Source organism: Hemitrygon akajei, unplaced genomic scaffold (assembly GCF_048418815.1).
Source record: "Hemitrygon akajei unplaced genomic scaffold, sHemAka1.3 Scf000080, whole genome shotgun sequence".
NCBI lineage: Eukaryota > Metazoa > Chordata > Chondrichthyes > Myliobatiformes > Dasyatidae > Hemitrygon > Hemitrygon akajei.
Window position 1 is genome coordinate 2,620,284 of NW_027331966.1, and position 16,363 is coordinate 2,636,646.

The window sequence follows — 16,363 nt, forward strand, 5'->3', positions numbered from 1 at the left end:
CTTGGCGGCGACCCAGCCGGTATATAAGGTGTTGTTCCTCCAACCTGAGTGTGGCTTCATCTTGACAGTAGAGGAGGCCATGGATAGACATAACAGAATGGGAATGGGACGTGGAATTAAAATTTGTGGCCACTGGGAGATCCTGCTTTCTCTAGCAGACCGAGCGCAGGTGTTCAGCGAAATGGACTCCCAGTCTGCGTCGGGTCTCACCAATATATAAAAGGCCACACCGGGAGCACTGGACACAGTATACCACACCAGCCGACTCACAGTTGAAGTGTCCCCTCACCTGGTAGGACTGTCTGGGGCCCTGAATGGTGGTGAAGGAGGAAGTGTAAGGGCAGGGGTAGCACTTGTTCTGCTTACAAGGATAAATGCCAGGAGGGAGATCGGTGGGAAGGGATGAGGGTACGAATGGACAAAGGAGTCGCGTAGGGAGCGATCACTGCGAAAAGCAGAAGTGGGGGAAGGAAAGATGTGCTTTGTAGTGGGATCCCGTTGGAGGTGGCGGAGGTTACGGAGAATTATACGTTGGACCTGGAGGCTGGTGGGGTGGTAGGTGAGGACGAGAACCCTATCCCGGGTGGGGTGGCGGGTGGATGGGGTGAGGGCTGATGTGCGGGAAATGGGAGAGATGCGTTTGAGAGCAGAGTTGATGCTGGAAGAAAGGAAGCCCCTTTGTTTAAACGCTGGAAATCCAAAACGACACATACAAAATGCTGAAGAAATTCAGCACAACAGGCAGTATCTATGGAAAAGAGTAGACCGTTCGTCATTTTGGGCAAAGAGCCTTCTTCATTACTGATGCGGGAGGGGGAAGATATCTGAATAAAAAGGTAAGTGAGGGTAAGAGGCGAGCTGGAAGGTGATAGGTGGTCAAGGGCTGAAGATGAAAGAATCGGAGAGTTGTCAATAGGAGAAAGGGAAGGAGGGGACCTGGGAGCAATAACAGGCTGGTGAGCAGAAATGAACGTTCAGTGTAGGGAATGGAGAAGTTTTTTTGGTGTGGGGGGGATTTGTTTACTGCAAGGATAATTCAATATTCATACAATCAGGTTGCAGGGTACCCAGATGGAATATAACGTGTTGCTTCTGCACCCTGAGGACGGTCTCATCTTGGCACAAGAGGATGCCATTGAACGAGATCTCCGAATGGGAATCAGAATTAAAATGCAAACACAAGGAAATCTGCAGATGCTGGAAATTCAAACAACACACACAAAATGCTGGTGGAACACAGCAGGCCAGGCAGCATCTATAGGGAGAAGCGCTGTCGAAGTTTTGGGCCGAGACCCTTCGTCAGGACTAACTGAAAGGAAAGATAGTAAGATATACCGTAGTTAAACAGTATGAAAATGTTTTTACTATAAAATTGAAAATAAATCACTGGAAACTCAGTGCAGGATTTTGCCTTTTTGATGCACACATATTGGCTGACTGCAAGATGTCTGTGGCATCCTGAAGAGATCTGCATAAATGCAATCCCAACATTCATTCGTTATCTCTTTATTCCAATAGAAACATCATATTTTCCATACAGTGAATGCTGAAGGCATCCTCGCATCCACACTGCCTCCTGAAGTCACTGTCTCTCCGCTTAAGGCCAGTGACCAGAGAGCGATAAAAATGTTCAATACTCCTTGCAGCTCTGGTGGGCAGTTACTCTGGTGATGGAGGAAGTGGCTGAACAGATCTAACGGAAAATAAGAAATAAGGAACTCGACCTCACATGCTCTGAGTTTCATTATGACAAAGATGAATACTGGCCTCTCAACCATTTTGTAATGGGGAAGCTAAAATTCCAGTGGTTGTTTTAACCCTGTCTCGAGGTGTATCCTCTAAATCTGTTGGTATTTCCATCTCTACAGAACTTCCAGCAGTGCAGAAGCTGTTCCAGAATCAAAACACGTTGTTGGATGCGGCCTATCTGCTTCAAATGGCAACTATGGGATATTTACAAAAGATATCACATGGTGATAACCATAAAGTGTACTTCTTTGTTCAATTAAGTGGTTAAAATTCCATCATGTTCTTATGGCTGCCAATAGCTTATATCAATGATCAACTCCAGGCATTGATTCCTGTTCAGTTCAGATCCTGCTACTGGACAGAATGATGGAAGGGAAGGTCTGCAGAAACAACTGAATATATTGAGATTGTAACCTCAGTTACTAGACTCCCCTACTGTTGAATACATCGTGTCCCTATCCGCTCTATCCAGACCTCAGGATTTCATTGAGCTTCCTGTTCTGAGAGTCACCACCCCTCCATTGAGATCAGGCCCAGAAACACCAAATGCTCCTCATACATAAAACTTTTCATTCCAGAATCACTCTTGTGAACTTTGTAAATAACAACTGTAATGAGCACATTCCCTCGGATACAGACAGCTGCTGGGGGAGTAATTTATTGAGCCTCATGTACTGTTTCGTAGTGCCCAATTAACTGTCAAAAAAGAACATTGTACTATCTAATCAAGGAACCGAAACGGATGGGGTAGATTTTCAATGATTTTCGTTTGCCTGTATTTACCTGGAAGACAGATACAGAGACTGTAGAAATCGGGAAAAGTTAGTCTTGTTATAGATTGTATGCGGATTACAGAACAGGTGCTTGCTGAATTAGAATGGACAAATTCCCGGGGCCTGACAAATTGTTCCCTTGGACCTTGTGGGAGGCCAGTGCAGGAACTGCTCGAACACTGCCAGAGACAAATAAAATGCACAGAGCTATAGCTGATATTGCGGTGGTGGGATACAGACTGGGCAGAGGTGGACAAGATGGTTGATATATTTCGTTGAAGTGGAGGGAAACAGATTGGACAGAGGTTGGACAAGATGGTTGATATGTATCATTAACTTGAAGAGATACAAGCTGGACAGATTTTGAACAAAATCGGCATGGGGTAAGCTGATGGAACCATGTGGGAGAAAGGATCAATGACAATCACAGATGGTCCTCCAAGAATGCACAGATACTAAATGAAAATCGAATGGAACAATAAAGATAGAACAAACAACCGGAACTTTGAATTGTGACCTCTATCCCTCAGTAAATTTCATCAACCTACCATAGAGAGTATCCCAAGTGTGTCTGACCAGGGTCCTATATAGGTGTAACATTAGCTGTCGGCTCCTAAATTCAATTCCACGATTAATGAAGGCCAATACACCGTACGCCTTCTTAACCACAAAGATCCCTCTGATCTACCACACTGCCAAGAGTCTTATATTAATGTTAAATTCTGCCTTCATATTTGACCTACTAAAATGATACACCTCGCACTTATCTGGGTTGAGCTCCGTCTGCCACTCCTCAGCCCAGTTTTGCATCCTTTCAATGTCCCGCTGTAACCTCTGACAGCCCTCCACACTATCCACAACACCCCCAACCTTTGTGTTATCAGCACATTTGCTAACCCATCCCTCTAATTCCTCACCAAGGTCATTTATAAAAATCACAAAGAGTAGGTGTCCAAGAACAGATCCCTGAGGCACACCTCTCGTCACGGGCCTCCATGTAGAATATGACCAGTCTACAACCACTTTTTGCCTCCTGTGGGCAAGCCACTTCTGGATCTACAACGCAATGTCCCCTTGGATCCCATGCCTCCTTACTTTCTCATTACGCCTTGCATGGGTACCTTAGCAAATGTTTTGCTAAAATCCATACATACTACATCTGCTGTTCTATTTTAATCAATATGTTTAGTCACATCCTCAAAATTTCAATCAGGCGCGTAAGGCACAACCTGCTTTTGACAAAGCCATGCTGACTATTCCTAATCATATCCTGCCTCTCCAAATGTTCATAAATGCTGCCTCTCAGGATCTTCTCCATCAACATGCCAACCACTGGAGTCAGACTCACTAGCTTATAATTTCCTGAGCTATCACAAAAGAGGGAACAACTTCCGCAACTCTACAATCCTCCGAAACCTCTCCCGTCCTCATTGATGATACAAAGATCATTGCCAGAGGCTCAGCAATCTCCTCCCCCGCTTCCCACAGGAGCCTGGGTTACATCCAGTGGGGTCCCGGTGACTTATCCATCTTGGTACTTTGTAAAAGCTCCAGCACATCCCCTTACTTAATATGTACATTCCCAAGTTTTTCAGACCAGTGCAATCATCCTTGCAATCGCCAAGATCCTTTTACGCAGTGAATACTGAAGAAAAGTATTCATTAAGTACCTCTGCTATCTCTTCCGGTTCCATACACGCACTTCCACTGTCACACTTGATTGGTCCTATTCTCTCAAGTGTTATCCTCTTGTTCTTCACATGCTTGTAGAATGCCCTGGGTTTTTCCTTAATCTTGCCCGTCAAGGCCTTCTAATGGCCCCTCCTGGCGCTTCTAATTTCCTTCTTAAGTTCCTTCCTGTTAGTCCTCTAATCTTCTCGATGACTAACATTACCTAGCTCTCTGAACCTTCTGTAAGTTTTTGTAAGATTTGACCATATTCTCTAGCAAAATAAATTCCTGCTCACCACTTTCTAATAGGGCATCCCTCTATTCTGATGTAGGATCATTTGCTTGTAGACGATCCCACCAGAGGAACCGTTATCTCCACATCGACTCTATCAAGTCTTTTCACCATTCGATAGGTTTTAGTAAGGTCACTCCTCATTTTCCTGAATTGCAGTGAATACAGGCGCAGAGCCCTAAAGCTCTGTTCATATGACAAGCCATACAATCGGCGAATCATTTCCGTGAACAACCTTTGAACCCTCTACAGTTTCAGCACATTTCTTTCGAAGTTAAGAGGCCTAAACCTGCTCAGAACACTCCAAGTGCTTTATGAAATTTCAACTTGTTACATCCTTGCTTTTATATTCTAGTCCTCTTGAGATGAATGCGAATATTGCATTTGCCTTCCTCATCACGGACTCAACCTGCAAATTAACCTTTAGGGAATCCTGCACAAGGATCCCCAAGTCCATTGGCACCACAGTTTTCTTTTGTATTTAGAAAGTAACTAAGACTTTCATTTCGTCTACCGAAGTGCAGGACTATACACTTCTCCAAACTGTATTCCATTTCTTTGCCTAGTTTCCTAATTTGTCCATGTCCTTCTGCAGCCTTTCTAATTCCTCGAAACCTCATGCCCCTCCACCTATCTTCATACTATCTGAAAACATTGCAACAAAGCCATCAATTCCATTGTCCGAATCATTAACATATGACGTCAAAGAATCGGTCCCAAAACAGACACCTGTGGAATATCTCTAGTCACTGGGAGCAATCCAGAAAATGATTATTTTATTCCCAGGCTTTGCCCCTTTCCAATCAACCACTGCTTGGTCCATGTCAGAATCTGTTTAGTAATACCATGCTTTCGTAGATTGTTAAGCAACCATATGTATGGCAGCGTAACAAAGACCTTCTGAAAATACAATACACAGCATCAACCGGTTCTCCTTTGCCTATCATGCTTGTTATTTCTTCAAAGAACTCAATCAGATTTGTCAGGCATGATTTTCCCTTGAGGAATCATGGCCACTACGGCCTATTTTATGACGGGTCTCCAGGTACCCTGAGACGACATCCTTAATCATCGGCTCCTATACCTTCCTAAAGACTGAGGTCAGACAAACGGGCATATTTGTTCTCTTCGGTCCCATTCCTTTCTTGAAGAGTGAAGTGACATTTGCAATTTTCCAGTCTCCCAGAATTCTTACAGAAGCTAGTGATTCTTGAAAGAACTTTATTAATGTCTCATGATCTCTTCAGCCACCACTTTTAAAATTCTGGGGTACACGCCACCTAGTCCAGGTGACATATCTAAATTCAGACCTTTGAGTTTCCCAAGAAACCTCTCTCTAGTTATGTTAACTTCGCACATTTAATGCCCCCGACACCTGGAACTTCCAATATACTGACAGTGTCTTCCTCCATGAAGACTGGTGAAAAATACTTATTCAGTTCGGCCGCCATTCCTTGTCCCCATTTACTACCTCTCCAGTGTCGTTTCCCAGCGTTCCGATATCCCGTCGTGCTTCTCTTTTACACTTTATGTATCTGAAGAAACTTTTAGTAACATCTTTACTATTATAGGTTCGTTTTCTTTGGTATTTCACCTTCTTAATGACTTTTTGTTGTCTTCTGTTTGTTTTTACAACCTTACCAATCCTCCAGCATCCCACAAATTGCTGCTCTGTTACCATCCCTGCGGGTGATCGTTTCCAATCAATTCTGGCCAATTTCCCTCTCTTGCCTCGGTAATTCCCTGTACACCACTGTAATGCTGTTACTTCCGTAATATCGATTCCTCTGTCTTTAGCTTCTCCTTCTGGAGTTTCTGTTTGACTCCCACTAGCTGAGAGACAGGAGAGGGGCTTTCCAAACACGGATTGAACACTAAACCCCGGTCCATGTTTACTGCTGCAAACACGGAGCAGCCCATTAACTCACAGCGTCTCACTGCGAGGGAAGGAGAGGTAACGCGTTCTCTTCTTTGCTTCCGAAGGAATTCCAGAACTAAACAGCTGAGCACAAAACATTAATTCGAAATCATCACTTCATACGCCCGGACAGCTTGATCGATAGGTCCATTATATATGGGTCAAAACCTGGACCCGACCTGACGGGGTCCCAATCCATGCCACGAGATTCGCACATCGTCGCACGTCTCACGTAGAATTCCCCGCAACCCATGCCCATCTGTCCGAAACGTTTGCTTTATTGGGAAGGAGGAACGTCCAGTGTCATCTGTAGTAGCAATAAGCTCAGACGAACGCCAAACACTACAAATACTATATACCTGGATTCCCCATCCCAGGATTATAACCTTGGCCCAGGACTCTTTGCTGCCGCTGACGTAATTCGGTGTCTTAGCTATTCCCAGTTCACAAACTAAAACTCCTGAACCAACCCATGACGGAATAGTAAACAGTGGAAGCTTTGTCTGGACGGGGATCGGGGTTGAATTCCGGGCCTTGGGTCACAGCGCGGACGCGGATACATTTCAGCAGGTAAACTGAAAACACTTGTTGATTATTTTATTGTTGAGTGGAGGAAGCATATTTGCCTTTTCTATCGATGCATAAATATTGACTGATTGCAAGATGCTTGTGACAGCCTAAAATGATTTCCGCAAATGCAATCCCAACATTCATTACTCATCTCTTCATTCCAACACAGGCATCATATATTCCATACTGTAAGTGCTCAAAGCATCCTGGAATCCACACCTGTTTCTGAGGCCACTGTGTCTCCACAGTGATTACAGTGCGATAAAACTTTCAACCCTCCTTGAAGTTCTCCTTGAACCCTACTAACTGAGCAAGAGGCCCACCAGAAGTAAATGAAAAAGGAAGTAACAGTCTGAACCTCACATGCTTTGAGTTTCCTTATGACCACAATGAATACTGAACACTCAGCAATGTTGTAATGTCGAAAATAAAATACCAGTGTCCAATAAATCTGCTGTTAGCTCCTTCTCCACAGCACTTGCAGCAACGCTGAAGCTGGTCATTCAATACGGTCAGTCTGCTTCAAAAGTCGGTTATCTGTTATTTACAAAATATGTTACACAATACATTGTGGTAATGTTCATGAAGTTTCCTTCTTTGCTTAGTTAAGCGATTAAAAATTCGAACAAATCTTTGTAGCTTCGAATAACGTAAAAGCACAGTTGACAGTACAGGCAAGTTTCTGATCCTACTACTGCATAGAATGATGGAGAAGAAGGTTTGTAGATACATCTCAGTGGTTTGTGAGGTCTTATTCTCTGTTCCAAGACACCTCTCCTGATGAAAACCAGCTGAACAACTTCTTCAATAGGTTCGACAGCACAATCTCATCCTCACCGCAGAACTCCACACCAGGCTTACTTCCCTCACAGGAAAATAGCCACTCACAGGAGACCTTGCCCACGCCCAGGATTACGGCTGCACAGGTGGAAGGTCAACTGAGGAAGATCTGTACCAGCAAGGCGGCTGGACCGGATGGAGTTTCCCCACGATTACTGAGGGCCTGTGCGACTGAGCTGGGAGAACCACTACAGCGCATCTTCAACATGAGCCTAGATCAGAGAAGAGTACCCAGACAGTGGAAATCATCCTGTATTGTCCCGGTACCGAAGAAACCACAACCAAAGGAGTTGAATGACTTCAGACCTGTTGCCTTGACGTCGCACGTGATGAAGACCATGGAGCGGCTGATAATACAGAATCTGAGGCCACAAACCAAGCACGCCCGGGATCCGCTTCAGTTTGCGTATAAGGAGAAGGTGGGAGTGGAGGATGCTATCACGTATTTGCTGCACAAATCACTCTCTCACCTAGATAGGGTCAGTTGTGCTGTGAGGATCAAATTCCTTGACTTCTCTAGTGCCTTTAACACCATCCAGCCCAAGATCTTAAGGCACAAACTAACGGAGATGGGAGTAGACTCTCACATGGTGGATTGGATAGTGGACTACTTGACAGATAGACCTCAGTATGTGCGGTTGGGAGACTGTAGGTCTGACACGGTGGTCAGCAGCACAGGAGCGCCGCAGGGAACCGTACTCTCTCCGGTCCTGTTCACCCTGTACACATCAGACTTCCAATATAACTCGGAGTCCTGCCATGTGCAGAAGTTCGCTGATGACACGGCCACAGTGGGGTGTGTAAGGAATGGACAGGAGGAGGAGTATAGGAAACTGATACAGGACTTTGTGATATGGTGCAACTCAAACTACCTGCGTCTCAATATCACCAAGACGAAGGAGATGGTGGTGGACTTTAGGAGATATAAGCCTCATATGGAGCCAGTGATCATTAATGGAGAATGTGTGGAGCAGGTTAAGGCCTACAAGTATCTGGGAGTACAGTTAGACGAGAAGCTAGACTGGACTGCCAACACAGATGCCTTGTGCAGGAAGGCACAGAGTCGACTGTACTTCCTTAGAAGGTTGGCGTCATTCAATGTCTGCAGTGAGATGCTGAAGATGTTCTATAGGTCAGTTTTGGAGAGCGCCCTCTTCTTTGTGGTGGCGTGTTGGGGAGGAAGCATTAAGAAGAGGGACGCCTCACGTCTTAATAAGCTGGTAAGGAAGGCGGGCTCTGTCGTGGGCAAAGTACTGGAGAGTTTAACATCGGTGGCTGAGCGAAGGGCGCTGAGTAGGCTACAGTCAATTATGGAAAACCCTGAACATCCTCTACATAGCACCATCCAGAGACAGAGAAGCAGTTTCAGCAACAGGTTACTATCGATGCAATGCTCCTCAGACAGGATGAAGAGGTCAATACTCCCCAATGCCATTAGGCTTTACAATTCAACTACCAGGACTTAAGAACTTTTTTTTAAGCTATTATTAATTCTTTTTGAGTTAGTGATTTAGATGCATATCATATTCTTACTGAGTTAAGTATTGTATGTAATTAGTTTTTGCTACAACAAGTGTATGGGACATTGGAAAAAAGGTTGAATTTCCCCATGGGGATGAATAAAGTATCTATCTATCTATCTATCTATCTATCTATCTATCTATCTATCTATCTATCTATCTATCTATCTATCTATCTATCTATCTATCTATCTATCTAAAACATATTTATCCGTCCACTCTATGGAATCATCAGTATTTGCTACGTTTCAATGAGTTTCCCCCTGCTAGCGTGCCCCATCATCCCTTTGAGAACAGGCCTAGGGACAGCAAATGCTTCACATACATTAAGCTTTTCATTCCAGAAATCATTATTATAAACAACTACTGTAATGAGCACATTTCCACGAGTAACAAACTAATTGGTGGCAGTATATTTATTTGAGAAACCTGTTGTTTCCCTACTGCCACATTAACTGGACAAACGAACTTCTGAAGATCAGCGTGCTTATGTATGCATGGAGCCAAAACAAATGGGGGAGATCTTCAATGATTTATCCGGGTGTGCATGTACTTGGGAGACAGAAATAGAGACGATAGAAATGAAGAAACTTTCGTCAGGTCATGGATTGTATCCAGTTTACGGAACATGTGCTTGCTCTCTTGAAGTGAATATAGATGGATAAATCTCCAGGGCCTGACAACATATTCCCTGGAAGCATTTGCGACGCTAGTATTGAAACTGCGCGAATGCTGGCAGAGACATATAAAATGGTCATAGCTATAGATGATGTGCCAGCCGACCAGAAGAGAGCTAAATTTTCTCATTTGTGTGGGAAAGATTAGGCAATAGAACATAGAACATAGAACAATACAGCACAGTACAGGCTATTCGGCCCACAATGTTGTGCCGAGCCTTAAGCCCTTCCTCCCATATAACCCATCATCCTAAATTCCTCCATGTACCTGTCTAGTCGACTCGTAAATTTCACTAGTGTATCTGCCTCCAACACTGACTCAGGCTGTGCATTCCACGCACCAACCACTCTCTGAGTAAAAAACCTTCCTCTAATAACCACCTTGAATTTTCCTCCCATTACCTTAAAGCCATGTCCCCTTGTATGAGCAGTGGTGCCCTGGGGAAGAGACGGTGGCTGTCCACTCTATCTATTCCTCTTAATATCTTGAATAACTCTACCATGTCTTCTGTCATCCTCCTTCTCTCCAGAGAGTAAAGCCTTAGCTCCCTTAATCTCTGATCATAATGCATACTCTCTAAAACAGGCAGCATCCTGGCAAATCTCCTCTGTACCCTTTCCAACGTTTCCACATCCTTCCTATAGTGAGGCGACCTGAACTGGACACAGTAGTCCAAGTGTGGACTAACCAGAGTTTTATACAGCTGCATCATTAGCCCGCGACTCTTAAACTCTGTCCCTCCACTTATGAAAGCTAACACTGCATAAGCTTTCTTAACTACCCTATCTACCTGTGAGGCAACTGTCAGGGATCTGTGTACATGTACCCCCAGATCCCACAGCTCCTCCACACTACCAAGTATCCTGCCATTTACTTTGTACTCTGCCTCGGAGTTTGTCCTTCCAAAGTGTACCACCTCACACTTCTGAGCGTTGAACTCCATCTGCCACTTCTCAGCCCAGTTCTGCATCCAATCAATGTCTCTCTGCAATTTTGACAATACCCAACACTATCCATAACACCACCAACTTTTGTGTCGTCAGCAAACTTGCCAACCCACCCTTCTACCCCTACATCTAGGTCGTTAATAAAAATAACGAAAAGTAGAGGTCCCAGAACAGATCCTTGTGGGACTCCACAAGTCACAACCCTCCAATCTGAATGTACTCCCTCCACCGACCCTCTGATTTCTGCAGGCAAGCCAATTCTGAATCCACCTGGCCAAACTTCCCTGGATCCCATGCCTTCTGACTTTCTGAATAAGCCTACCGTGTGGTACCTTGTTAAATGCCTTACTAAAATCCATGTAGATCGCATCCACTGAACTCCCCTCCTCCCCTGGTCATATCCTGAAAGAAAACTCTATCAGGCTTGTTAGACACGATCTGCCCTTCACAAAGCCATGCTGGCTGTCCCTGATTAGATTACGATTCTCTAAATGGCCATAGATTTTATCTCTAAGAATCTTTCCCAACAGTTTTCCCACCACAGACGAAAGGCTCACTGGTCTATAATTACCCGGACTATCCGTACTACCTTTGTTGAACAAGGGGACAACATTCGCCTCCCTCCAATCCTCCGTTACCATTCTCGTTGACAGCGAGGACATAAAGATCCTAGTCAGAGGCTCAGTAATATCTTCCCTCGCCTCAGAGAGCAGCCTGGGGAATATTCCATCAGGTCCTGGGGACTTATCCGTCCTGTATTTTAACAACTGCAATACCTCCTCTCTCTTAATATTAACATGCTCCAGATCTTCAACCTCACTCATATTGTCCTCACTGTCATCAAGTTCCCTCTCATTGATGAATACCGAAGAGAAGTATTCATTGAGGACTTCGCTCATTTCCACAGCCTCCAGGCACTTCTTCCCATCTCTATCTCTAATCTGTCCTACCTTCCGTCCTGTCATCCTTTTGTTCTTCACATAATTGAAGAATGCCTTGAGGTTTTCCTTTACCCTACTCGCCAAGGCCTTCTCATACCCCCTTCTTGCTCCCCTCAGCGGCTTCTTCAGCTCCTTTCTTGCTACCCTATATTCAGTAGACCCATCTGATCATTGCTTCCTGAATCTTATATATGCTGCCTTCTTCCATCTGACTAGATTTTCCACTTCACATGTCACCCATAGTTCCTTCACCCTACCATTCTTTACCTTCCTCACTGGGACAAATTTATCCCTAACATCCTACAAGAGATCCCTAAACATCGACCACATGCCCATAGTACATTTCCCTGCAAAAACATCATCCCAATTCACACACGCAAGTTCTAGCCTTATAGCCTCATAATTTGCTCTTCCCCAATTAAAAATGTTCCTGTCCTCTCTGATTCCATCCTTTTCCATGATAATGTTAAAGGGCAGGGAGCGATGGTCACTGTCCGCCAGATGCTCACCCACTGAGAGATCTGTGATTGACCCGGTTTGTTACCTAATACTAGATCCAGTATGACATTCCCCCTAGTCGGCCTGACAACATCCTGTGACACCTTCCCTCGAACAAGGCCCAATTGTCCAGAAACATGAAGCCCTCCCTCCTACTCCAACTCCTTAGCCACTTATTTAACTGTATTATCCCCCTATTTCTAGCGGCACGAGCACACGGCACTGGTAGAAATCCTGAGATTACAAACCTGGAGATCCTGTCCTTCAACTTTGCACCTAACTCACTAAACTCTCCTTGCAGGGCCTCGTCCTTCTTCCTATCCTTCCTATCCATGTCATTGCTCATCTCATTCTTGATCTTTACAGAGAGAGAGAGAGAGCTCAAGGAGAGAAAATGGAAAGCACAACGATGACCACTCAAACCGAGAGGCCGTGAGAGATCTGGATCTCACTGCCTTGTCTGAACGGGCGAAAGATGGATCTACTCAGACAGATGGAGCAGTGTCCCGAAGGTGCGATTTCTCGGTTTAACCTTCTCTGTCTGCAAGAACACAACAGGTGGAAGGGCCGCTTCCCGCGCCATGGAACGATGTAAAACAATCGTACACACCGGCTATCGATCCAGGTGAAGTTTGGACCTGATGTGGGGCTGGGTGAGGAAGGTAAAGTTCCCGGGATAAACCTCAATGGATGAGTGCGGTCTCGGTATCATCACCCCATCACGCTCCTAGGACCAGGGCAAGAGGGGCTGAGCGGCGGCTCATCTCAGTCGGTATGTTGTGAAGGTCCCACAACACAGACCGACCCCGGCAGGTTCTGTCCAGCAAGCGCAGAGCGGCCGCCCGATCGGGGAAGTTAACTGGATGCATTACCTTACATCAGACGTCCACACTCGGGACCAGCCTCTGTACTCACCGATGACAACTTGTTTTCACGCCGGAACAATGAACCCTCCCCCGGATTCCCGACTTTGGGGGGGATGGTCGTCTCCTAATCCGGATCCTACGGACGATCCGCCGCCGCCGCCGAACCGCTTCAACACAGAACTGAAGGAAAGTCGACTGTAACTCATGTCATCAGAGCTGGGGGCGGAGCCTCGGAAACAAGGCAGATCTGCGGTAAAATGGGAGGGGGAAAAGGGCTCACGTGACTTACACATACATGTACGTCCATGAAATTTTGCAAAATTTTGCAATTTTCGTCGTTAGCTGAGATTCTAACAACAAAATTTTCTTAAGAATATGCGAATATATCACAGATCTTGTAGCTATGTTTAGATTGTGACGAGATCTGAAAGATTATTCTAAACTGGACTGTTCCTTTAAACGAGAGGGGGGGAGCGAACAGCTTGTGTGCTGAATCAGCAGCAGGGAGACTGAAAGTCTGTGAGTTGCCTTGGAAAATGAAAGGCGGAACTATGTGATGGACAGCTCGTGTTCAGCACTTGGAGATATATACAAGGTCGTTGACTTTTTAATCAGACACACACCAGAGACACACAAGACACACCACAGGAGACACACGACTCCAGAAGCAAGGGGGACACTGGTGAGCTTTGTGTGCCCACGACAAGGGTGGGGTTTTTGCTCGCAGTGTGAACAGAGGGGTGACGATTCGGGAGCTATCGGTGTGTTTAACCCTGGTCTGGGGTTGATAAATTCACCACAGAAGACGGCATCCCCTTCTTGCGGTCACAGTCGGTGACTGTAAGCTTCGGGAGCAGGGGGAGGGCGTGAGGATCGACATCGGCATTGGAAGACAAACCAACACTCTAACTCTCTCTCTCCAACTCTACTCAAACCAAATTCCAGAACTGAACTGATTACTTACCATCCCACCGTGAGACTGTATCACCCAATCACCTGAGCTGGGGAAGCTTATTTACTCACCTATATATGTGCATAAACTCTGCTAACCTGTTTACTTTATCTCGTTTTATATCACTTTATTCACGTAGTTACTAATAAAATAGAGTTTATAACGGCACACTCAGACTCCGTGTGGGCCCATTTCTGCTTGCTCTTTAAACCGTTAGGGGGTACGTAACAGGCGTCCAAACCCAAAGGCAGTATTCCAAGTTCGGGCTCACCGACCTCTTCAATACCTGCTGCCTCCCGTCTGAGGTGTCTGACTTTGTCTGACTCGGTGGAAAAGGAATGCCGTCTTTTTCAGCCGGATGGACTTAGTTCGGTGAATAAAGGGTTAACCTATGTGCCACTGGAAATTGAGGATTCTCAGTTATTTGTGTTGGACGGTGTTCTAAAATTTGGTGATGAGTTGAAAGTTGGTGATGTGAACTTTATTGGAAATATGGAGAAAGGGGCTGGTTCTGGATTTTTGAATAAAGAACTTGGGAGGTTTGAACCGGTTTCGCGACCTTTGACCCTGCTTGCAGGACATTGGCCTGTAAATATGTGAAACTCTGTTGAATTTTGTTTTCGCAGTAGGAAGAAAACACCTTCTAGGTTCTGGAGTTGTTTTTCACCATTGCAATTTGGAGAGAAAGGATTGTTTTGGTTTTGAGAGACCACCTGACTGGGTTACTATAGAGACGAGTCAAGCTAAATGTCGAAAAAACAGAATGGATGGGTTGTTTGGGAATGTTCATAATGTAAACATGGTCTTCGTAAGCTTAGTAATGGTACTGAGTTTGGTAAATATTAGGTTGGCACCTATCCAGGGTGAGGTTTATTCAACAATTCAGCTAACAAGCCAGCTTGTGGCTGACGACACACGCACAGATACTGATGTGAACCGCACATGCGCAGTGACCGGAAGCATCTCTCTAAAGGCTGGTAACGCAGTTAGACAAGACAGGGGTTTAATTTATCAGAATTTGTCAGAGACTTTTCTGCCTTCCATGTTGCATCAGGATTTGCGTAGTAAGGGCGGTAAGAAAGGTTTGTCCTTGTCCGGGGATGAATTTATAGCGGAACAAAGTCGAAATTCTGAAATTGCTGCGTTGAAGGAGACAGCTCTCACAGAAGAGGAGGTTCAGAGAGAGTCAGTAGGACATTATCTTAAGGACGGGGTGTTACTGAGGAAGTGGAGATCACCTACTGTACCTGCAAATGCGGATTGTGCCATTGAACATGAACCTGTGTTCCTGAAAGTTTACAGGGCTGAGATTTTAAACATGGCTCACAGAATGCCTTTAGCTGGGCACTTTGGAGTGAGGAATACAGTAAATAGAATTATAAAGGAATTCTACCGGCCTAATTTAAGGAAGGATGTTGTTATACCTGTCAGGTTGCGGGAAAACCTAATCAGGTGATCCCAGCAGCACCACTTAGACCAATACCTGCTTTTGGTGAACCTTTTTCTAGGGTCATAGTGGATTGTGTTGGCCCATTGCCAAGGACTGCAGCTGGTTATCAGTGTTTGTTAACCATCATATGTGCAATATCTAGGTTCCATGAAGCGGTGCTTCTCTGGAACATCAAGGCCAAGACTGTGGTAAAAGCACATCAAATTTTTCACACTGGTATGTCTACCTAAAGAAATCCAATCTGAAGTAACTTTACTTTGAAGACATTCCAGGGGATAGTTAAAGAATTGAGAGCTAAGCACATTCTGCCACCTTTGACCCTACTCGGAGAGCAATGGTCAGATCTGAATGAGAGTAGGAGCGTGCTTAGTTATGTCTACAATTACGTCATGCACCACAGCAGTGCACAGTCTTGGAATGTCAGGGAATAAATCTTTATATTTGTTAATTAAACTCTTCAGTTGTTTTCGTGGCTTTGACTGCAAATGCTGAGTCTTTCCTTCTTTTCAAAACATCAGAATTTCTGAGTCTTGTGGAAACTACATGGTGCTCTGGTATCCCAGTACCAGACACCACCATCTCCTCCGTTGTCATAACAGTACTCACTGGTGCAGGGTCGGGGTCATGATAACGTTTGATCATATTTCCGTGGACGAGCTGGGTAGCCTTTCACCGCTCAGGAGTCCTAATAACATAAT

At 45.0% G+C, this 16,363-nt stretch overlaps 1 protein-coding gene across 1 annotated transcript in view; it reads right to left on the bottom strand.

The window, feature by feature from the left end:
- Positions 1-13,460, bottom strand: part of LOC140722565 (NACHT, LRR and PYD domains-containing protein 3-like) — an 883,504-nt gene extending 870,044 nt beyond the window's left edge. The window contains exon 1 of the mRNA XM_073037270.1: positions 13,313-13,460. The gene's annotated coding sequence lies outside the window, so the exon portion shown is untranslated. The remainder of the gene's footprint in view (positions 1-13,312) is intronic.
- Positions 13,461-16,363: the final 2,903 nt, after the last annotated feature.